The sequence below is a fragment of the Stegodyphus dumicola genome, chromosome X1, assembly GCF_044657685.1.
Source record: "Stegodyphus dumicola isolate Sdum_Otavi_A_Nest chromosome X1, ASM4465768v1".
NCBI lineage: Eukaryota > Metazoa > Arthropoda > Arachnida > Araneae > Eresidae > Stegodyphus > Stegodyphus dumicola.
The window spans coordinates 60228720-60252688 of record NC_140780.1 but is presented as its reverse complement, the minus strand read 5'-3'; the positions used below and the strand labels follow the sequence as shown (position 1 = coordinate 60252688).

Below are 23969 nucleotides of genomic sequence, written 5' to 3'. Positions count from 1 at the left end.
TATTATTTTATTATTTTACACTAATTATTATGACTCAAGCAGTGCACTTTAATTAGTATTTAAAATGTAAAACTAAAGGTTTTCATCTTAATGTACTATAAAACAACGTATAAATGTAACTTTATGATACTTAAGAAACATATATCGTTTATGCATTTATTAATATATAACTTATCATTGTACAGTGTCGCCAAAATGTAACTATCCTGGAATGATCTCTTTGCTGTTTAGAGTACTTTAGAGAAAGAAACAGTTTTCCGAACCACTTTTATTTTCACCACGCTGTGTACAATAAATGAAGAAACTTTTTATCGGTTTCTCGTGCGTGACGCCTAAGTTATTTTCATCTTTTCTAGGTCAGTATTTCAACCGCTAATATAGATGGTCTTTGCCGTAAACCTTTTATTCAGCGTACCAGTTTGAAATCGTATTATTACCCGTCTCAAAATTTCGAAATTCATCTCAGGTTTATAACTCCCATTTTTGTGAAACATATATGTGAGTTATGGTTCATGGTACATTTTCGGATCCACATGTTTGTATCATAATACTTTTTTTAGTTTTAATTTCAGTTTTTCAGTCGCGTTGTAGAGACATTAGGTTTCTTTCGAAGCAGGAGAGAGAGAAATTTGAGCAATGCCCTCTTCGGGACTCAAACCTCGGACCTCTCGAAAACGCATAGAGCGTGCTGACCACTACACCTCGAAAGCATGCTGAGAAGGCGGGAGAAATACCTTATATACTCCCCCTTTTAAAGGGCGACTGGGGTTTTAGGGGACTCAATCGCCAAATCCTGGTAGTGAAGAATCATCATTCACCACATTTTAGTTCGGGCGCCAATTTGGAGAGAAATTAGGTTATTTTGAAGCTCGAGAGAAGAAAAATGAGCAACGCCTTCGCCGGGACTCGAACCACGGGCCTCTCGAATACGCGCCAAGCGTGCTGACCACTACACCACAAAAGCATGCTGAGAAGGCGGGAGAAATACCTTATAACGTATGATACCGAAAAATTAAAATAAATTCATAGTTGTGTGAAAGGAAAAAAAGTGTATTGCGTAGAGGCTCCCAAAGTTCATTCTGTTTACTTTTATCTACTACAGAAGGGTATGAGTTTTGTAAATCTAACTATCGTATATTATGCTATTATGAATTAAATACATTTGAGATGTTGTGCGATTCTTTTATCAACTTAATATGACTTCAGACCGTCTACCTACTTCAACTTTAAATACATTTGTTTCCGGAATAATAGAAATATAGCAATGCAATGAGATTTTGATTTCGGCCATGTATTCGCCGTCTGTTAAAGCCACGGTTATTACCTAAAATTGCAAAGGTAGCATCAAGGGCCACAGATTTAACTATCTCCAAACTCGTCCTCCAGTTTTACATCCTATAGTTTCAATAATTTATTTTTAAAATGTATAATTATGCATAGTATAAATTAATGTCACCTACAAACTGTTTCTTTACAAATGTATAAAAATACTAATATCGAGAATGTAGTTTTGAATTCTCTTACAAATAGACTCTGTAAGCCTCGAAAAAATACTTTATAAGGACAGTAGACTTTTTCAAACGGATCTTGAGTTAAAGAAATCTGGGGAGAAAAAAAACCTTTTGAAAGATTAAATTGCGCGTTCTTCCAACGGAATCGTGACAGGGAATCCGAAGTGTATTCTTACAGAGACCTACTAGATACGATGGATTCTATTTTAGAAACACTTTCTGTTACATACGTTTCGCAACCTTATAATCACTATTAATGTCGTTCATTGTGTATTTACTCCTACGGAGTGCTGACAGAAAATCTTCTTCTCAGACTTGATCGCATTATTTGCTTCAATAAATTTGTGCTGCATTTGTTCTGTAAGCGAATAGAAAAGCAACTGAATGAGAAATTTAGCTTCGTATGAATTTGTATTATGCGTAATAAAATATAGCATAGCTTTTTTTAACGGAATCTGTAAATATGAGGATTTTATTCAAAGCGAGAAGTTAGTACAAGCACCATTATATTCCAAATTTAAAAGTTAATACAAAAAAAGTTAAATATAAAAATTCTTTCTAAAATACGACCGTTTGATATAAATTATAATTATTTGTTTTATTTTATTCCTAGATTTCATCAGTTTTTGTCACTTAATTAGAAATTCTTTCACAGAAAGGATTTAAAAAGCCCAATATTTATTTCAAAAAGCCCTTAACGTATGCTTTCAAATGCGAGAAACCTCATCGAACGTGCTGGCTTCATGTAACTTTCCGTGGATTTTCCTATGTGTAATAAGGTCCATCAGCGGCCGAGAGGTAAAGATGCTGAATACTGGTAGTTCGATCCGAGGTTCGAATCCTGCGAACGGACTGGCTGCATGGGCGTTTTCGTGGTTTTCCCCATGTGTAACGTGTATACGAGCCAGTTTCCTTTAGAAAGTCGTCCACGAAGGCATCGCTCCCTTTAGGCAGATAGCCCTCGTGTGCTTTGCCATAATTGAATAACTCAACCCAATCTATGTGTAATATGAATGTGAACAAGTTTCCCTATTAACTCCTCAACTAAAGTACCCCTTCCCTTAGGCAAACATATGTAATCTAATAAATCCAAAAATTTCGGGAACTTCCCGATAACATATATACACGAACACTAATATTCGTATTTTTTTTTATCCAATGGCTGGCACTTGGCTATTCAGCATTGGCCACTCCTAAGGCCAGAAGTGATGGGCATTATTGTGGAGGCGCCTAATAGGCCGCCACCGTTGCCTCCTATGAAGAAACGGACAGATACAACCGTGCCTTCTTAAGGATTCGAACCCGAGCCCTTCGGTAGCGCAGTAGGCTTCCCTAATCATTGTACCGTTTGTGCGCACTAATATTTAAATTGGTAGCATTGTTCAGTTATTGAACCGAGAACTAATAAGACAGTAATACATTTCATGTAGAAACGCACCCACGGAAAAATAATGCTAAAACTTGTTGTATTGCATTTACAGACAGTAATAGTGAGGAAAGTCGTGTGTATGAAATAAAACAGAATGCTATGTAGGTACATTTTTATTCTCAAATTAAATGCTAATTGCAAGAATTCAAGGTAATCTTTGATTCCCTAGCGTTTTGCTGTCCGTTTCGCCTACATATATCAATAGTATTATCAGTGACAAAATGGTAAACCCGAACGGCATTAGACCTCCATTTTTAAAAAGAAAATGTGAATCAAAGAGCAAATATGACAAAGGGAAGAGATCCTGATGGAGGAATCTGAGCATTTTCATCAACCAAAAACTGCTATATATAGTGGGATATAACACTTCCGGGATTAGGCACGCAGATTGTTCATTGATTATTATCCCCCGTTCTGAGTCCATCTAATTAGCATATATCACGAAATATCGTCATTTGTACTAATGGGGTGATTTTCAACGAAACGGATTTACCGACATAGTTCCTTTTTTTATTCATTACTTCTTTTTCCTTTTCTATAGTTGCGCTTTAAGTAAGGGTTAAAACAGAAATCTGAATAAATTTTTCAGATTATATTTTTCGTATTCCCGCAGACTTTGAATAATTGTGTTTTAAAGTCCGCCTTCTAGACTCGTGCATTTTTCTTAACTACAACCTAATTTCGCTGTCATGCAACATACAATTTTCAAAGGAAATAAGAAAATTTTACGCTGCATTGTTACTTCCAAAATATTGTAACACATTATTACCGCTAGTAAACCTTTACAAACTTTATATTTTATCTGAAAACTCTAAAAAAGGAAAGAAAGTATCCGCAGTTTGTTGTCAACTGTCTAAAAGGAAGATTTAAATAATAGTTATGATGGCGGAAAGAGTTTAGTGACCTCATCTGTAATGACTATTCGTTGCTAGGAGTACCCAAGACAAACGGCATGTCCTAAAACTGTTATGAATTTCTTTCTAATATCAATAACAACTAAGGAACAAAAATTTTATAGAAAGTATGTATGGATATATTTTATTTTACACTATAGCTATAGTTAGCTTTTTTCTTACTCTAATGTACTAATTATTAATAACTTCAATTTTTCAACAGTTTAATTAAATTTATAAAATACAATTGCTTACGATATTTTACTAAGGAGGCGGAAACTTAGCAATCACATCTCATTATACGTTTTTGACAAATTCCTATAAAATTTATATCTTTTACAGGTATTTTACGTTTATGCATACATACAATAGGCAGTATTTCATAAGCGAGATTAAGTATTATCTCTTGAAAAGTTAATGAATGGACACTTGCAAGCTTTTAAAGCATAAAGTTTACATTTTTACATGGATCAACAATGAAGAAATTCTAATTAAAAAGTTGTTCTTTTTATAAATGTTTGAAGATCTTAATACAAACAAAAGGTCCATAATGTGCAAAATTTCATTATATTAATCCCATTCACCTGAATAAATAATCATTACATATCATGCTATCTTGAATTTCACTACATGCTGAATTACGAATTTTAATATTATTACAATAGCTAAATTAAACTAATGTTTTAAAATTATAATAGACGATGCTTAATGTAAGCGCGTTTAATATTATCATTCGGATATTGATATCAAATTGCCGAAGACTCATTCGTTTCTATACGAAAACATAGAAAATATATGACTTATGGTGATCAACAATTCGGTTAATATAATCAAAGTGTTGTAAAGTCTTTAGGTTATTTTTGAAGTCGGAGTACATGAAAAATGTGCAACCTGGACTCGAACCTGGACTTCTCGAATGCACCCCGAGTGTGTTATCGTTACACCACGATGGCATGCCGGAGAAAATGCCATACTGTGCTATAGAATAAATTTGTTTTAAACCTGAAGTAAAGTAGTCAAATATGTAAGAATGGATTATAAAAATTGCCATTTAGCAGAGAAATGCTGTAAGTAAGTGTGACAAACTTCTTGGTTTGGATTTTAGTCAATCATTTAAAATTAGGCAAAAAAGGTAAATTTATCCAAAACAATATCTAGGCCAAACTAAGATTGTTTCTTGCTGAATTTTATTTTATTTTTTTTCACTGGCATGTTCTATTCAAATGAGAGATGCCGGTCCGAATATTAAGTTTATACCATAGCAATGATCAGATGCTTTCCGGAAATGATACATACCAGGGGTGGCCAACAAGTCAATCGCGAGGCTAATTTTCGTCGATCGCTAGCAATGCGTGAAGTGGAATTCCGTATAGAATAGACTTTGAAGCAACTATAGAAGATAAAAACCTTTTAGCAATAGTTTAATGCATTCTGAGAATTTGAGGTCAAAAATTCCTAGAATTCGGACAACCTGACATTGTAATCTCCACTCATCCAGTACAATGCATTTTGACTTATGTTTTACACTTGTCACCGGACGCAGTATGTGAAAGCAACTGTTATAGCTCTACTCATCGAAAAACACAGTCAGTTAGCTTGAATATTTGGTAGTGTCATACGGTAGCTTCTTTTCTTTTGTATTAACAGTGTTACTATTAATCAGTATTACTTATCCTCAGCGACCGCTTTTGGTTTAAATTTTTCTTCTGTTTAAAATGTCAAGTCCCTTTTCTTTGTTTTAAACCAAATTGCTTTTCTTACATATCTATTTACTTGATAAGTGAGCATTCGCGGCAACAGATCTTTAAACTGCGGTTATAACACTGAAATAAAAATAAGGGACAGTATTACAAATATATTAGGAATAACAATAATTCTATTTAAATTAAGAGTTCAGTATTTAAACCGTAATAAATATATTGTAACTTTAACATACTTCTTGTAAATTTAAATATATCTTTATTATATTTTAATCCACTTGTATTTCTGTGGCCGATCGTAGTATGCAGTATTGATATTATTTCTCTCAAAGTTAAAGGAGATAATAGCCGCAGTCCATGAGTTTCTAATTTTCTAGAAAAATATTTAATTCAATATTTATTGTTTAAAAATCTTCAAAAAATTGTGATTTCGGATTTTTGCATTTTCAATTTCTCTACACTTTTATCTTTCTAAAAACACCATTCTTTAATCTCTATGAAAATTAGAACTGTAAAAAAATCTAGTTTTAATATGTCATCGACTGCTTTGATAAATGAGGATTTTTACATAAAATCGCGTTTATCTCCAAACGTGATTTTTTTATACTTGATGTACCTTTTCTCAGGAACTACTGCTTACAGGTATCTAAAATTTTATGGCTTATTTATTAGGTTTTCTAATATTTACTGAAATGAGCTTTTTGTGATAAACTTAGAATAAAAAATTTTAAAAAGTTTTTTGGTGTGAGAAAAGTGCTAAATTTTACTATGCCTAACAAAATATTCTGTAAATTACTCTAAAATTCAAAATGTTTTGAAAGCTCATTTCAGTATAATCAGATAGGTATACGTTAATTACACAAAAAATTTCAAGCGTGTATCTACAGCAGATTTTGACAAAAGGTACATCTAAAATGGCCAATTTAACATTTTCGGTATAGGGGTTTCTGATACCCCTTAAATTGTAATATTTCTTTGCATTCTAATATACCTATGAATATGAGTAATAAACCTAAGAATTTCTCACTTCAAAAAAGAATGGGAACTCGATTACATTTTGACAATGTTGAATGATAAATGTTGTTGTTTAATATGCCTTACCTCAGTAGCCATTGCTAAAAAAGGTAATCTGGAGAGACATTTATTTAGCTTTACAAAACAAGTATCAAACAGATTATCCACCAAATTCGGAACAGAAAACGTAAAGTTAGGGTGTAAGGATTTTAAGTTTTACTAACGTTTATTTTATTTTAAATCTTTACTGTCCTCTCTTGTTTTTCACTTCTTGCCAGAATAAACGCGCTTAGTTTTGGTTATGCAAATTGAGCTTGCAAACTCTTAAGTATTAAAGACATGACTTAAGACATGACTAAGTATTAAAGACATGACAAAAGAAGGAGTTAGATAGAGAGAGAGAGATTTCTACCTTGCCCTCCCGCGTGCTTTTTAGTCAGTTGCTGTCTGCCTTTAAAGCCAGAATTTAGTTCTCTTAATACTGAAGACGTATTGCAGTTTTCCCGCATTCTACTTACTACATACGTAAAGTTTAAAGGTCAATCTTCGCGTTACTACTCCTTGTAAAGTAGCTGAGTTTAGTTCTTATTTAATTTAGTTAGTTTGTAGTTCTTATTTTTACGTTTCAGACCATAGAATTTAGTTCTCTTAATACTGAAGACGTATTGTAGTTTTCCCACATTCTGCTTACTACATACGTAAAGTTTAAAGGCCAATCTTCGCGTTACTAGTCCTTGTAAAGTATTTGAGCTTAGTTCTTATTTAATTTAGTTATATTGTAGTTCTTATTTTTACGTTTCAGACCATAAGTACTGGTCTTTGTATCCCGAGGTGCGAGAACACCTGTAAACTGTGAAGATTAAAGGGTAATTAAACCCTTCCCATTTGTGTCATATCTTCCACACTTGCACGAACATAGTTTAAACTCCGTGTTCTTACCTAGAGCTCCAGTATGTTTGCAAAAGCAATTAGAAACAGTAGTCCTGATAAGATATCTTGAAACTCAATTAAGAAATCAACAAAGCGTTTTTAAAAAAGCCAAGTATGAAGTCATAAGCAGCACCTACTGCATCATTCAAATAAGCTATCTCTTAGCAAACAAATGAAATCCGCTTTCCGAGGGTTAATTTGTAAAAGAAACTTTTTTAGAAATGTCAGATTCACTTTTTAACGATTTTAAGAACAAGAAGGAAATTGTTGCTGCGATTCAAGATCTGCAGTTGCCTCGAAACACAGTGATGCAACGAATTGAAAGGATGAGTGGGAATGTAAAAGAGCAGTTATATAATTATATTAACAGATGTTCTTGTTTTTCTCTTCAGTGTGATGAATCGACAGATATAAGTGATACGGCACAATTACTTGCTTTCGTTCTTATGGTTTTTAAGAATTTTACATCTAAGGAATAGTTGGGTATGATCTCTTTGAAGGAAAGGACTAGAGGTGTAAACATATTAAAAGCCTTTAAAAACTTGCTCAATGATTTGAAAGTACCACTTTTTAATTTAGTCTCAATAACAACGGATGGCGCAGCTGCAATGATAGGTAGCATAAACAGATTTATAGCCGTATGTAAAAAGGAAGACGAATTCCCTGCCTTTTTAAGATACCACTGCATAATTCACCAGCAAGTGTTAGCCAGCAAGAGACTAAACGCAAAAGATGTAATGGACATAGCATTTAAAATTGTTAATTAAATTCGACAAAGTTCCCACAGACGGAGTCTCTTTCTTTTGTCAACGAGCGGCTAGCTGTGCGATGCCATCGCGGTAAAACTCAGGAGTCTTGGACGAAAAGAAGTCCGTGAGGGCCTTTTCGATGTCTGGCCGGTTGTTGAAAGATTCCCCATGAAGATGGTTTTCCAGGGAATGGAAAAGATAGTAGTCTGTTAGCGCGAGGTCTGTGGAGTATGGTGAATGGGGTAGTGTGTCCCAGCACAGTCGCTGGATGGTGTCCCTGGCCTCCCGAGCCACATGCGGCCTCGCATTGTCATGGACGAGAAGTACACCCTTACGATTGACTAATGCTGACTCTGTATGCATCAGTGCCTGACGCACACGTTCCAACTGCTCGTACAGGCTTGCCAAGATGGTTTGGCCCACTGGCAGGAGATCACAGTGCCCCACTTGGTGACTAGTCAATCAGATACAAAGCCTGATCTTGCGTGGGTGGAGAGAAGGTCTCGCAGTGTGAGGGACAGGGTCCTGCGGTAACAACCACTGTCTTGAACGCCTGGGTGTATCATACTGGACCCACTTTTCATCGCTGGTGAGTACTCGATTAAATATGGAAGCATTGCGGTGCAAAGTAAGCAATGAAAAACATGCAGCGACACCCTGTTGCTTGTTTGTATCGGACACAGTGAGTGGGGTACCCACTTGCTCAGCTTGCATGTCTTGCCTATGCGGTGCCAATGGAGGCTGACCGTTTCATGATATACCTGGAAGTATGCAGCAAGCTTACCACATGTTTGGCTACTGTCACTCTCTATTGCTGCTCTCAGGGCCTCATCGTCCAGCGCTTGTGGTCGACCGCTGCGTGGTGCACCACTAAAAGACATATCCCCCTGAACTGAACTTCTGAAACCATTGCCTAGCGGTTCGTTCGTTAACGGCATCATCCGCAAAGGCCTGGCAAATTCGGCGACTTGGTTCTGCTGCTGACAGGCCCATTTTAAAATCATACAGCAAACAACTCCAGATGAGTGTCCTTTGATGTGTCCATTTCAATTAGTCTCTGTGTGAGTTATATTCGAAGTACCGATGCAACACGATTTTATACTCTTGGTCAATGTCCGGACTCCCACCCTAATTACTTCATCGCCAGGTTTGGCGACTATTTTTATGTTGGTGTTCACTGTTCCAATGTCATATCAGAAACGGCAAGAACGTTTTTAGTTACTTTGTGTTACTACATACCGATGTCAGATGGCTAAGCAGAGGTAAATTTTTGCAGCAATTGCGTGATTTATTGCCTGAAATTACAGATTTTCTTCACGAACAAGATGGAAATTGTGAAAATTTAAATGATGAAACTTGGCTTAGTGACTTAGCATTTCTTACTGATTTTACTTCAATATTAAGTCATTTAAATTTAAAATAACAAGGTAAAAATAAAAAAAAAACTGATATGATCAGCTGCATAGCCGCATATAAAACAAAACTTATTTTGCTAATAGAAGATCAGCATCAAAATAATCTGAATCATTTTCCAAATATGACGAATAACCAACAAAAACATAAAAATATTAATTATAAGATCCACAAATATGTCGCGGAAATCCAAAAAGTTATTAAAGACTTTTAGATAAGATTCCGGGATTTTGAAAAAATTAAAAACTTGTGGAATTCATAAATATTTTTTAAAAGGAAAAAAAAAAGATAAGTCCGAAACGCATTAGCCAAAAAGTTTCAGACATATTTCATATGGATCAAAAGGCATTAGAAAATGAAATTATACTTTTACAAACTGACCTAACCTTACAAGCCCGACAATTTGAAGAAGATTTTTGGAAATATATCAACCGAGAAAAATATCATAGTATCACCAAATGTAGCGAATATATCTATTCTTGTTTCGGATCTACATACCTATGCGAATTGGCATTTTCATACTTGAAACTAACGAAGACTAAACAACGTTCTGTCCTGATTGATTCCAATACTGAAGACTCATTATTATTATCTTTCTCAAGATATATACCTAATTATGATTCCTTGGTTAGGGACATGCAAACTCAATCTTCCCATTAATGTTAAAGCAACAAAGTAAATTCTAAATCTGCCTTTATCTGTAACTACTTTAAACTAATAAATATTGTTAATAATTTATCCATGCTCTTTTTTCTCTTTGACTGAGTTTTTGGGACCTTTAAATAATTATTGTTGTTTTTTTCACGTAGGTAGATAAACCTTATATCTGTTTTTCAATACGAGGTATGCTCAGCGAACTATTGATAGATTGAAAAGTTAAATTGCATTTTAAGTTAGTAAAAATCTATCTTGAAAAAGTGTAGGTCGAATTTTTTAGGTACCGCATAGGAATGCTGCTATTAAGAATTTTGTCTGGAAATTTATTTTCTTCATTAGCCTATATCTCGAAATCTTAAGTGATTTAAAAAATAAAAATTAGTTTTGAACATATATTTTACTTATCTACTCATACCTCGCTCTCGCTGGAATGCCCATTATACTGAAACACAGTGTATAAACATTGTATGTATTTTACATTGTATGCATTTTCTCCCTCCTTAGACTACACCTATGATAGCAAGTCGATCGCGACACACTTTTAAGATAAAAAGTAGATATTATGAACAAAAATGTTGGCCACCCCTGATATATATACTGTTCAAAAATGTACTTTTTCTTACAGACATAGTGAATAGTTCGCAAACAAACTTTCCCATTTTTCTAATTCTATACTTATATTTTATTAGTTAAATTTTATTGCTATTTTTTTTCACCGTTTAATGTTATCGCTCTTAATATTATCAAAATAGCAGCGGACAAACGTGATCACAATTAAGTGGCGCCTACTGTATTGTTTTTGCACTGTAAAATATATGCTTGGATGCCGAAAACTTGCTGCCTTTTGCACGGCTTTCGTTAGTGTTTTGTCGCGCGCGGTTGGTTTTAATATTGTTTACATATTTCGCAAAACATTCAAACATTCCATGACACTTAACAGACGCAGAATTCTGCATAGAAGGATGGATTTTCAATTCATTATACACGAATTTACAAATTTCCAGTTCAATTTCTGATACCTCCTGATGTATCGGATTGCTTTTATACTGGAAGGAAAAAAATCAAATTACAAAATGAGAGGACCATTTCGAAATTATAATCAGGAAAATAACCCTCATTCATGACATACTCAGGAAATTCGAAATTACAGAACTAAAACCCTAATGATCCTAGGTTTAATTAATCATACCACAAGTAAATCTGTTCGTATATGGGTGGAATCTTATTCGTTTATCAATTTCGGCTATGGAAAAAACCTTTTTCTCTCTGATATATTTTCTTCAAAGATAAAAATGTTAAGTTTTATATATCTATATTAAAAGGGTTTTTTCGGATCAAAGTTATCGTAATTTGGAATCCAACTTACGTGATTCATTTCTTAACCTGGAAATAATGGTTTATGGTTAACCATTTAAAAGACATATAGTTGCGTAATCGTCTTGAAACACGCTGCAAACAAGCTAAATTTTTCAACTTCATGTTTTACAAAGTTTTAGTAAATATGACAATATGGTTTGAAAGGATACCAGTTTAAATAGGCTCGAAAGTGGTCAAATAAATGGCACAAGGAAAATTATTATTATAAAATATGCAAATATTTCATCAGTTATTATGTTTACTACAATGTTTACACGAAGTGTATTATACTTAGCACATCAATTTTCAAAACTGAAGGCTTCAAAATGATGCGTTTATCTTAATTTTAAGTTTAGAAATAGTATTCAGTAAATTTTTTAAATGTTTTTGAAAAACGCTTTTAATAAGTAACCTACAGGGATATGTTTTATTATAATTAATTTATTAGATTAAAATTGGTTAAAATTTCCTTTTTTAAGAATTATTTCTATCAGTGCGTATTTTGTCAGTATATTAAGTGACTATTGCACATGAATACATCTTACATTTCCTAATGTTTCAAACCAGTGCTTAAAACTGAGAGTTGAAAGGGAAAGTAAAATAATGCTGTTCAATATTTAAGCAAAATTTCAGATATGCCTCATTTCGTTTTATATTTTACATTCACCAACTTTAAAAATGCATGACTTGATAAGCTAATTATGTAAGAATTTAACAGCAGTAACTTCCTTGGATTATACATTAGTCAAGTTTTTTAAGAATTATTATTGATGATGAATGCCAATAACCTTGACAAACAGATAAATCGTGAGAGATAAATAGTGAAAATTTATGTACTCATTTTTACTAAGCCAAAGATTCTGTATTCACTTTGACGAATACTAAAGTGTAAAAAATTTTTGTTTATCAAAGATCTAATTTACAATGTCTGTGAATGTAAGCTGGAGATTGAAGAATATTGAATAAGCTACGAAAGCATAATTCTTCAAATGTGCATTGCAGTTTAATTATTAATATTAAAAGAATTAGTAAGTGAGACTGACATTTTTCTGAAATAAAAATGTAATTTACCTGCTATTATTTGCATGAAATGTTAAAGTAATTAAGTATTATTTGTGAGCATTTATTTCAAACAATCTATAATGCAACAAGAATCGAATCTCGAGGTATTCTAATTGCTGGCTTGATATGTTAACCAGTAAATTACAAAAAGAGCTAAGAGGAACGGCTTTTTCTGTAGTTCCTTACAAAATAAAAATAATTAGAAAACAAATAAAATTAAATTAAATCTTATGGAAACTGCCAAATGAAATAAAGAGTATAAAATTACCTTATGTTTTAGAAGTGAACGCTTATAAGGTATTTCTCCCTCCTTCTTAGCATGCCTTCGTATGTAAGCATGTAATGGCCAGCAGACTCGGCGTGTATTCGAGAGGTCTGTGGTTCAAGTCCCAGAGAAGGCATTGCTCATTTTTCCCGTTTCTCAGCCTCAAAAATCCTAATGTCTCTACGGTGGCCCCGAACTAAAATGTGGTGGATGATGATTCTCCGCCACCAGGATTTGGCGATTGTGTCCCCTAATCTCCAGTCACTCTTTAAAAGGGAGAGTATATAAAGTATTTCTCCCGCCTTCTTAGCATACCTTCGTGGTCAGCACACTCGGCACGCGTATTCGAGTCCCGGCGAAGGCGTTGCACATTCTCATCTTTCCTGCTTCAAAAATAAGTCTAATGTCTCTGCAAGCTGCGTTTAAAAACATTTTCGTAAACATTATGAATTACATTACCATAAAATTATCCAGAGCATTTAATATAATTTGCAATACCTCTTAATTTAAGCTGCAATCTGAGGATTAATGTTAAATTTTCACCGCAACATAGTTGTTCAAAAGCTTTGTTCTAACACACCTTAATCGTAAAGAATGTAGAAATTGACAGAATAAATACAATAAACATTCAATAAGTATTCTTTTTATATTTTAATGAATAAAGCTGCATAGAGTCCTCTATAATGGCTGATTAAATGTGTGGGAGATTACACTTTATGCGTAAGTACCTCTATGAATGCTTTCTGTTCTTACTTAGATGACTCGTTTTGTTTTTAATTAATATATGAAGCAGTATACGATCCTTTTAGCTTTCTTCTATAATTATAAAAGTATAAAACTTTTCTTCTATTATTAAGAAGTAATTTTAAAACTTTTTTATTATTTGTTAAGCAAAATAAGTACGTATGTAAAAAAATAATAATTAAGCTTTGCTATGAATTTTATTTTGAGTTTATAAACAATTAAAAAGTACATAAACTCTTGTATAGAGTCGCATATATAAGGATAAAAGTAAACTGACCTATTAACTGTGACAGCATAAATAATATTTTAACTTTTATGTTAAAACATTAGAACTAATATTATTTAATAATATATGGAAGCTCACAATATTATATAGAAAAGGACCGCAGCAGAGCTCTTAACAGAAAAATCCGTTTCCTCCTCTGATTCAGAAAAAGCAAGCATGCTTTGAAGTATACATGCATTATAGCATGTTCTCGCATACACATTTCTTATTAAAATTTAATGCGTTTAAATTAAGAATCATTTAAATGGCCACTTTCAGCGAATTCGGCCGTTATCTCATTACGATAAATAAGCCTAATGATTCATAACATAAAGTAATAAAATATTAATGCTACCATTAACAGTATTAAGTATTTGCATTTGCTGTACATTTCTAAATAGACAGAAAATGCGCTCTTATTGCATAGAAATGTACTTAGCGAGTCTCTTTTTTTTCAGCAATGTTCTCTTCAAATTCTTTTACGAGCACCTGAGTAAAGCTTTACCGGAAGATAGTAATCTAAGCAACTTCTTGTAAATGACCATGCATTTATTTATGCAGCAAGACTAAATTTATTATGAATTACCTATAGTAGCCGATGTCTCGAAGGAGATTTTACTGAATAATTCTTTTGCATCTTTCACTTTGTAAAATATGTCTGTTTCTGTAAATCTTTTTCCCATCTGTTTTCCCATTTGAACGTAAGGTTTCTCATAATCCAGGTATTTTTGTTCATTTTCTTTTAATACATGTTCAGCATGCTGTCACCGTTGCTTATTACACTCATTATTAGAACTGTATTTACAAAACCTTTTACTGAAGATCATAGATTTTCTTGGAGAATAATTTGTGAAGATTCACTTTGTTTCATCCCCCGTAAAATAATCTGTACTTTTCCAATAAGTGCAGAAATTAACAGTAACGATAAAGCTTCCTGTATTGAGAGAGTTTTGCAAGCTTTATCATTAGTCTTTCATATTTTGCGTGAAGCTTATCTTTTCTAAACTAGGGAAATTATTTAACAAATATTTTAAATCATAGCTTTGGAATTATTTAGCAAATATTGTAATTTACAACAATAACTAATCAAAATTTTATGCTTAAAAGGCTATCGAATTGCGGAGTTTGTTTACATATATTTTCGCGATTCATGAATGTCAATCGCATTGCTACTGGAAAAGATTATGCGATGAACTTTTTTTCTACTTGGCTATTTCCTTTCGCATCAGAAAATATCTTCGTTAAAGATCATAAAAAATACGACTTATTTTTGCCACTTTGAAAAAGTATATAGTTACGAACATTTTATTTAATTTCATTGCAACAAAAATTATGTGTAATGAAAACAATTTTTCTGCAAGTTTTCGGAATTGTAGTGAGCGGGCGATCAAGCTGATAGCTACCGCTCTGGGTGTAGATGTTTGCAAAATCTATTCTAAAGCATTATTCGTTATGAGATTTTACATATTGCAAAAACGAAACATTTCAACGGAAGTTCTGAAATTAAACTTAAATACTGAAATATAAGATATTTACCAACAATCAACTTGACTGCTTCCGTGGTTCTAGTATTTAAAGCTTACCGACACTGCAAAGATTGTTAATAGTTTTTATAACCAATTCAATTGCTATTTCGTATTAACTGGATGGATATGTTATATCTGGGCCATATTTAAATATTTTAGTAGCTAACTTCGTGAATTATCTTTGAAAAGGTTTGTCAGATTCTGTTTCAATAACGAAAATGTCTCTAGCTTCCAAATTGCTTCCAAAAACCCTTTTTTTAATCAAAGTTTATAGCATTATTGTAATATGTAAGCTACATAAGCTGGACCTGAAGAAGAAAAGCAAGCATCTGCATTTCTTCGGATTATTATGGTATATTTAATGGATTAATGGATTACTCTATGTAACAGAAAAATGTTGTATCCTGAACTTGTTTAATTACCTAGTAATAAAAATATTTGGTACGTTCCTGTTGCATTACTAAAAATTGAATTTTATTATACGGTACAGATTCAGTAATTTTGATCGGAACAGACATTTAATAAATGAAGTTATCTTCACTTACTTAGTAGCCAAGATTGAGGCTTACTGATTGATCACTAGTCTGTTTTTCTGGCATCGCTACTTAAAAGTTTGAAAACTTCAGATTTACAACCTTGTTTTAGATATTATCAAGCATTTTGATTCTAATAAATGAGATGCTGCAAAGGAAAACTTCGATAACTATTTAATACAAAAAGAAAATTATCAATTGTTGTTCGTATCTGTTAAAGGTTGCGGGCAGGATAACCCGTACGGGCCGGTTATGGGCAGGGTTTCTTATCTGTTAAAGGTTATGGGTCTCGAATGTCGATAATAGAGCTTCTTTAAACAAAATATAACACCTTATAAAACAAAATTCGTTATTCATTAGCAACTGTACTTACCTGTTATAAAACTAGCGATTTATAAACGGTTTACTTTTACGCCTCTTTCCTACCAGTCAAAATTGTCAAGATCCAGTGCTTAGGCGATTATTAAGTGAAAATATTCATCAAATTCGAAAGTAGTACTTACCGATTAATATAATTATAGATAATATGATCCTTCACTAATTATACTTACTAGGTACTCTGAGCAGCCTCAAATAGCTATAATTAAGAAGTACAAATCTTTGCATGGAAATCTGTGTCATTGTATGTTGGGTTCAGTGGAATATATCAGTCAAACGGGAAAAAAGGTTATTGAGTGGAATAATAAGCACAATTATCTTACTTTACCTTGGAATTCTGGAGACATAGGTTTTTAAATTTTACAGTCTAGTCCGAGGAAAGACAGAATGATTACAAGTTCTATCAAACGCTACTTGCTCTATTTACTTACCCTGCTACATTATACATCAGTTTTCCAGTAAAGTGAAAGAATAAAGGATTTCTTTTAATTTATCTTACCAGAACGCAAAAGTTTAAAATAAAAGTTTATCCCTTTTATTTCATTTGTAGGTATTTCCATTCATCCTGTATTTGTTTGCAGTTGTTGTAGACAACACGTAGATGTCTTTCCACGCATTTTTAAAGTAATATTTTAGTTAATAATTTATACTCAGAATAAAGATCACATCAGAGCTGTTAACAATATTTTACTATTACATTTTATTAGAAACTGAGTTTAAAAATCGAAAATGCTGTGGACTCAGCATTTTCGATTATTACTGTGAATTGTCCTGAGTATTAACTCAGGACTATTCACAGTAATATTTTACGTTAAAAACTGATTTTCTATTAACATCATATATATACATATATAATCAGAGAGAGGTTGAATATAATTCCCTCCTATATACCATCAAATAACTTATTAGCATATATTCAAAAATATATTCTCGTCTGTTGCATATATATAAATATAATGCAAAAAACTATTCTCACATTGCAATGCACAAATGTAGTTGCGTGTAAAGATTATATTTTGGATATTAATCCAGTAGTGATAGTGGTAATCAGGCGCAATTACAGCTCTTAAATCTTTCTTAAATATGAAAAACGTATTCTTTAAAGTTGCTTATTATGCTTAGAATGCAACTCTCATTTTTTGCTGCGTATTCCATAGTATGAAACTACACATCTATATTGTAGGTACCCGATTTGCAATAAAAGCTGAAATATAGCCTTTCTCTAATTACGTAGGTTGTTTCGAAACATTTTATTATTCTAACTGTGCATTTTTTCTTAATATTTTTAATTATTGCAATAAAATGGAAAGCAAACGATTAAGAAAGACATTCTTACGCTGAAGTGTTCTTTTATAATATAAATAACGTAAACGACGTCAAGATAATAGCGATGAGATATGTAACATAAATGGAGATTTTAAATAAAATTTTTAAGCCATTTGTTTCTATTTACTTTATTCCACGTACTCCAGTACACAAATATTGCATATCTTCAAATAGTTTTCTCTAAAGCCCAATAAGAAAATGAATGAATTTAAAGTCTTACAAAGTTTCAAATAATGTAAAATCAAAACAGGAAACATAAAGAAAAGTTCAATTATAAATATTATATATTTTATATTGCATTTCCCTCTTAGTGCTGAGATTTAGAAATTTATTAATTTCGCAAAAATGCATGTTATTGGACTAACAGTCTTAAGCTACCCATGCCTTGATTATTATTAATGTATATGTTAAAACTAGAACTATACATATTGTAATGTTCATATGAATAATTGAATATCAGATAGTACCTTGTTATGCAGAGGAAGCTGTTATATATATTTATATGTTTTTTCAGTGAACGTGCTCTTAGTGGAGACGCTCAAGAATACATTATCATTGAAAATCCATTGCTTAATGAATATTGTTGGCTTTCCTTCTCTGCATTAAGGATATAACAACTGTAAAATTGAAAATGGTCGCTTAATCTTTATTTTCTGAGTTTTTCAACTTAAGGAATTTATTTCTTAATATTCTTAAGCATGAATAGATTGCGAAGCAGTTCATTTTACACTGAGTAGTACAACAGATACTTTTTTGTTATACAAAAAAGGTTGGTAAGATGTACCAATAGCGCAATAAAGTTGTAATATAAACGCACAATATACTTAATGAAAAGGAAAGGGAAAAAAACTCACCGTTCGTTTGAATACGAAGCTCTTTGCCGCCTTCAGGCGTGCGCGAAAAGCATTCGCTTGATTGCTTTAATTATGGATTTCGTAGTGCTACAGCTTTTCTTAAAAAAATCCTTTTTTCCGTTGCATACATTTTTTTTCTTTTTTACTTTGAAATGATCAAACAAGCGAGTCTACCAAAAAGTGTTATTTCGCATGATATTAGTTTTCACTGCACGGAATTTCGACTCGCATACACTTAAATCCATGCATCAATTTATTTTCTTCTCACTTGTTTGCCACTTAATGAGCGACTTGTGTTCATCGAAGTTGGAATTCGGATTATAGAGATGGGAACACTAGAGTCGAGAGAGAGATGTGAAACACCAAGGTTCTGGTATTCCGCTGCAGCAAATTTACCAGGTTTTCGCCTTCTACAACCGTTACTCTATACCAGAGCCATCTATCGGTTACCGGAGTAGATCTCAGAAAGAAACAGTGCGTGGATTAGTGTCAGTCACGACATCACTTGCAGCGCCAAGAGTTCGAAAGAAGTAGAGGGGAAAATAAGATGAAATTTGCATCAAAAGCACTTAGATAGCGAATTCATTTCAAAGGTTCTTATCTTCAAAAGCGCTGATAGTATTTTTAAAAATTTTTTCGCTGTTTTCTCTCAGTAAATTCCTCCAAAATTGTCATGTAGGTAAATTCATTTAACTCAGCCGTAAGCATGAAGAAAAGATAAATGTAAGGCTAGTCTTAGGATTAAATAACTAAATTAAAATTTTGAGGTAATTCATAACTTCAGTTATTCATAAATAAATAATTGTTAATAGATAATAATTGTTAATTGTTAATAATAATTTATAGATAAATAATTAATTGTTCCATTATAGAAAATGGAACACTTAATTTTATCTTTAAACTCATTTATGGTTAGAATATAAAACTGATTTTGCAAACGAGTCAGTTGAGCTTTCTAATGAGGAATGATAAAAAGTGTTTTTTATTGTGTTTCCGATTTTCTGAAATCGAAACCTTTAGCTCGATTAAGTTTCAAACGAGAACTTAATTAATCTCGACTTGTTTTCCCATTAGTAAGTGGGCAAAAGGGTAAAGTAATTTTAGTCAATATTAGCAGTGATAACTATAATATTTATCTTCAAGTAATTTTTCAAGTTTTCATTTGCTTTTGTAATAAAATTCAAAATCTTGAAAATTAGATGTTTTCCTTTTCAAAATCTAGGATCTTATTCGAATATCGTAAAACTTTCTATTTAAAACGCATAAAAATTTACGCAGAATGTGTCATTAATATGAAAACTTTCCTTTCTCTATGCAGCATAGATATGCTTATAGGTATTAAATGTAATATACTCGTATATAATAAAGGCTTATAGGTAGTATGTAGGGTAGAGATACGTTATAATTTATGCACGTACACTAACTTGCTATCGTTATTTGAATGAATGCGTAATATGTAACTACACATGTTCCGTATATTAGATTACATGAAATTTAGCCATTTCAGCTATTCGATCATTGTTATAATCTACATCTCAAAATTTGCCCCTTTTTCGCGAAGTTTTGATGGCTCAGACCAAGTAGTCATAATTATAAATCTAGAAGTGATTATCTAAATTTACATGCAACGTGAATGACAGAATGACAATAAGTGTTAGAAAGACGCAAAGATGCATTTGTGAAAAGAGAGATGTAATCCCCGTCATTGGGCTGTAAAATAACTAAATCTGGGTTGAGGTTAGGTCATTTAATTACGGCAAAGCCTCGAGGGCTATCTGCCTAAGGGGGGATTGCCTCGTGGAGGACTTCCTAAGAGAAACTGGCTCGTATATGCGTTACACCTGGGAAAACTACGAAAAACCCCATGCAGCCAGCCCGTTCGCGGGATTCGAACCTCGGACCGAACTAACAGTGTTCAGCGACTTTACCGCCCAGCCGCTGGTGGGCCCTGGGTTGAGGTGAATCCTATATTGTATGTATCAAAACTTTAAGGTGAAAGGAAATTAGAAGCTTTTAAGTTACATGGTGTTAGGAATAAAATTCTGGAAAAAATTCTTGAAGTATATACGTAAAACTCTCACAGGCATAATAATGTGATTTAAGTTTAAAAAAATCTCATTAGAAAAGTAATTACTTTTGTATTATCAAAGCCTGAAAAATTTTCATGATATTCCGCAAAATAACAACATCAGTTTGACGAATTGCTCAAGGTGTCCGACGAACTTCTGGATACAACGAAGTTATGTAACACGGCATTTTAGTCATAATAAACCACTAAAATCTATATCCGCAAGGTCGAAAGATATAGCTATATTCATCATCTTCAAATACTGAAATAAAACAACCAAGGAATCTTTTGAAGAGGATTTCTGCTAAGTTTTCCAATACATAGTGCATAAGAAGCAGTTTTTACTTTGTAATTAGAATAACATTCAAAGACGTTAACGTTGTAACACAGAAGTGAACTTTCCTTCTTTGTCTGACATCAAATTTATAAGAAGTTTCATACTTAAATATGCTCTAAGATTTTGAATTTCCTCAATAAATAATATCAAAGAAATCCCAAAACGTTGCAAATACGGCATATCAGTTCTAAAAATAAAACCCTTTTGCGATACATATAAATTCTAAAAATAAAACACTTTTGTATATATATATATATATATGTATATACACGTATGTGTGTATGTATAAGCTATCAACAATTTCAACTGTTCCTTTCTTCAATGGAATGCTTTCGAAGAAAATCGCTGTTTAGCTTTGAACGAAGGTTGTGATGACATTTTAAAAAATGGGAGAAAGAGAAAAACTTTGCTGTAACTGCAAAATATAGAAACAAGAAGATCTGCTCTCATTTTTAAGGAAATCTTTCAAAACATATTGGCAGCGTATTTCATCATATTTAGAATTATTCGGCTTCATGGAGTTTTGTTCTGCAACCCCATTTATGAGAAATTCTGTTGACTTTTTGAATTCTCATATTCATCTTTGTGACGTCTATATACTAAATGACTTAGATTTATGCAGCTTAAGATGATTAATTTGTGTTAACTCGAATGGCCTTCAAAATGCTCGAATTTTGCATACTACGTAGCTAAAAACTAACACTGTGTAGTTCATAATAAAAGCAACCTTTTTTTCATGAATTATTTAATACATGTCCGATACGTACTGATAGAAACTTAGAATTATAAGACAATTCTTGTTTCATATACTTAGAAGCATTAATTATGTATAAATTACCTAAAACCAAGAAATGAAAATATGTATTTATTTCAGGCAACAGAAATGAATAGTCTGCTTTGATTTGCTAGCTGCTGCTAGCAGGTTGACTCAGAAACCTACACCGGCATGATTCTAACTAAGCGGGCGGCAGGAATGCGAAGCCGAGATTCAAAATTTAAACAGTTAGTAGAAATAACAACGTGCGCGCTCAATAGCAAAAACACGCTCTGACTAACCTTTTCGTTACTTTAGCTTAAATACACTCTCGTTAACCCTAACCCATTTATATCCTGGCGTGTAAACACAAGGAAAACAAGGAATTACGAAAAAAGGTAACAAATTAAAATAACTATTAATAAAAATAATATAAACCCTATATCTTACATCAAAAGAATTTAGTTATCGTCAATAAAAGGTCTTTAATGATCTTGATAAAGATAATTTAATTCTAACCCTAACACTGAGTCAAACTTCATAAAATGTTAATTCTTAAAATTTCTTAAATTAGTTTTCACAGACAAAATATCGTACGACTTGCATTACATATACAGTGCTTTGTCATCTTGTCTCATCCCAGTCCTCTCGAGGGAAAGTAGTTTAGAACAAATCTAATGCATGTAACGTATTCACTCAACTTTCACTATGTTTTCCAAAAATAGATTTATTTTCACTTAAATCACATAGGGAACTTTTATTCACCACATTCTTTCCAACTTTAAAATCTCTCTCCCTGCTCTCTAGCGAGGTGTACTGAAATGAGAACGTGTGTTCATGTGAAGCGTGCTGAACACTACAGCCTAATCGAACTGCATGCATGTTAGAATTCTGACATACTAGACCTCAAAAATACACCCTACATTCAATTCTAAGCCTTGAAAAGCTAATTCTGGTGAAAGAATTAATTTAATATTGGTTTGGAGGGCCGAAATTTAAATTTCATGCATTCTCAAGCTAGTTTTTACTTTTAACTTAAATGCTACTATTAGCTTGACTTTAACGCTCTCATACATAGACGCTTATTTCCATTTTACAAGCATGCACAAAATTACATTTAGTTTTAACGCATATTTCAAAAAAACGTTTATATTTACAATCACTTTACTTGAATTTCCCGGAAACATTTTCAGATCATGTATATTCAACAAAATTCTTTAGTTTATAGAGCAATGAAGTTGCTTCATTTAATTGAAAAACATGACTAAGTTTCCTAAACTCAGACTAAAAATGAATATCCCGTTCTTATTTTTAAATTTACAATATTCTGATAATTTCCAAGCAATTAAATTAAAGAGCATCTTACTCAGATAATTATAAAATAATATGACTGTCCTCGATCGAGGCAACGATTAAAAGACATTTTTAGCAATATATAAATCGTTTCTTCAAAGTGAATGTCGGATGTAAATGAGGAAAACTAAATGAGGTAGATATTAATTATTTTATTTGGGAATGTACACTAACATTTAGAAAAAAGTTCTTCAGTGAAACCTCTTCTAATAACTATAAACTATTTTTACAACTCCCAAATATTGTACTACTTTACATAGCTTAATGGAGTTCATCACTAAAGCAAATGACATTATTACGTATATGTAATGATGAGGAGTATCAACCTTAATTTGCCGAGTAGTGTTTCAAGGTAGGTGCCTCACAAAGTTTTGCTCGTCCATATTATGCATTCTTTTACAAATTAAAAGTTTTAGTCACTTAGTTATTTATGTACTTATTAATATCAGTGGGGCTGTTAGTCTCACACCTCCCTTTTTTGTCCGTATTGCTTTTGTGCAGTATGGCAGCACAAGTAAAAAGATGTTTTTCCTAAATATTATCACATAATACTAAGAATAATGTAGCGAATGCAAAAAATACATGACAATATTTGAACACTTTATACCGAATTCCACAGATATTTTCTTTTTTATAGTAACTGTTTTAGGTCGTTTCTCACGCCAGAGACTACTTATTTGAAAAGTAAAATGAACAATAAAAGTGATTCGATAGAATAATAACTTTCTGGGCTAAAACCTCAACTACGGTATTATCGTCGCATTCGCAAAGAGTACAAGTTTAATGTTAGCTGGATATTGAATCACTCGTTCCCTGTTGTTTAAAGATCGTTTCCTCTGCGATTTTCTTTTC

The 23969-nt window shown here is 32.5% G+C and overlaps 1 protein-coding gene across 2 annotated transcripts in view; it reads right to left on the bottom strand.

Moving 5' to 3' along the window:
• The window catches only part of LOC118185692 (transient receptor potential-gamma protein-like), a 438602-nt gene extending 419586 nt beyond the window's left edge, over positions 1 to 19016 (bottom strand). For both annotated transcript variants that reach the window (XM_085808683.1, XM_035355739.2), the window contains exon 1: positions 18606 to 19016. The gene's annotated coding sequence lies outside the window, so the exon portion shown is untranslated. The remainder of the gene's footprint in view (positions 1 to 18605) is intronic.
• Between the last annotated feature and the right edge of the window lie 4953 nt (positions 19017 to 23969).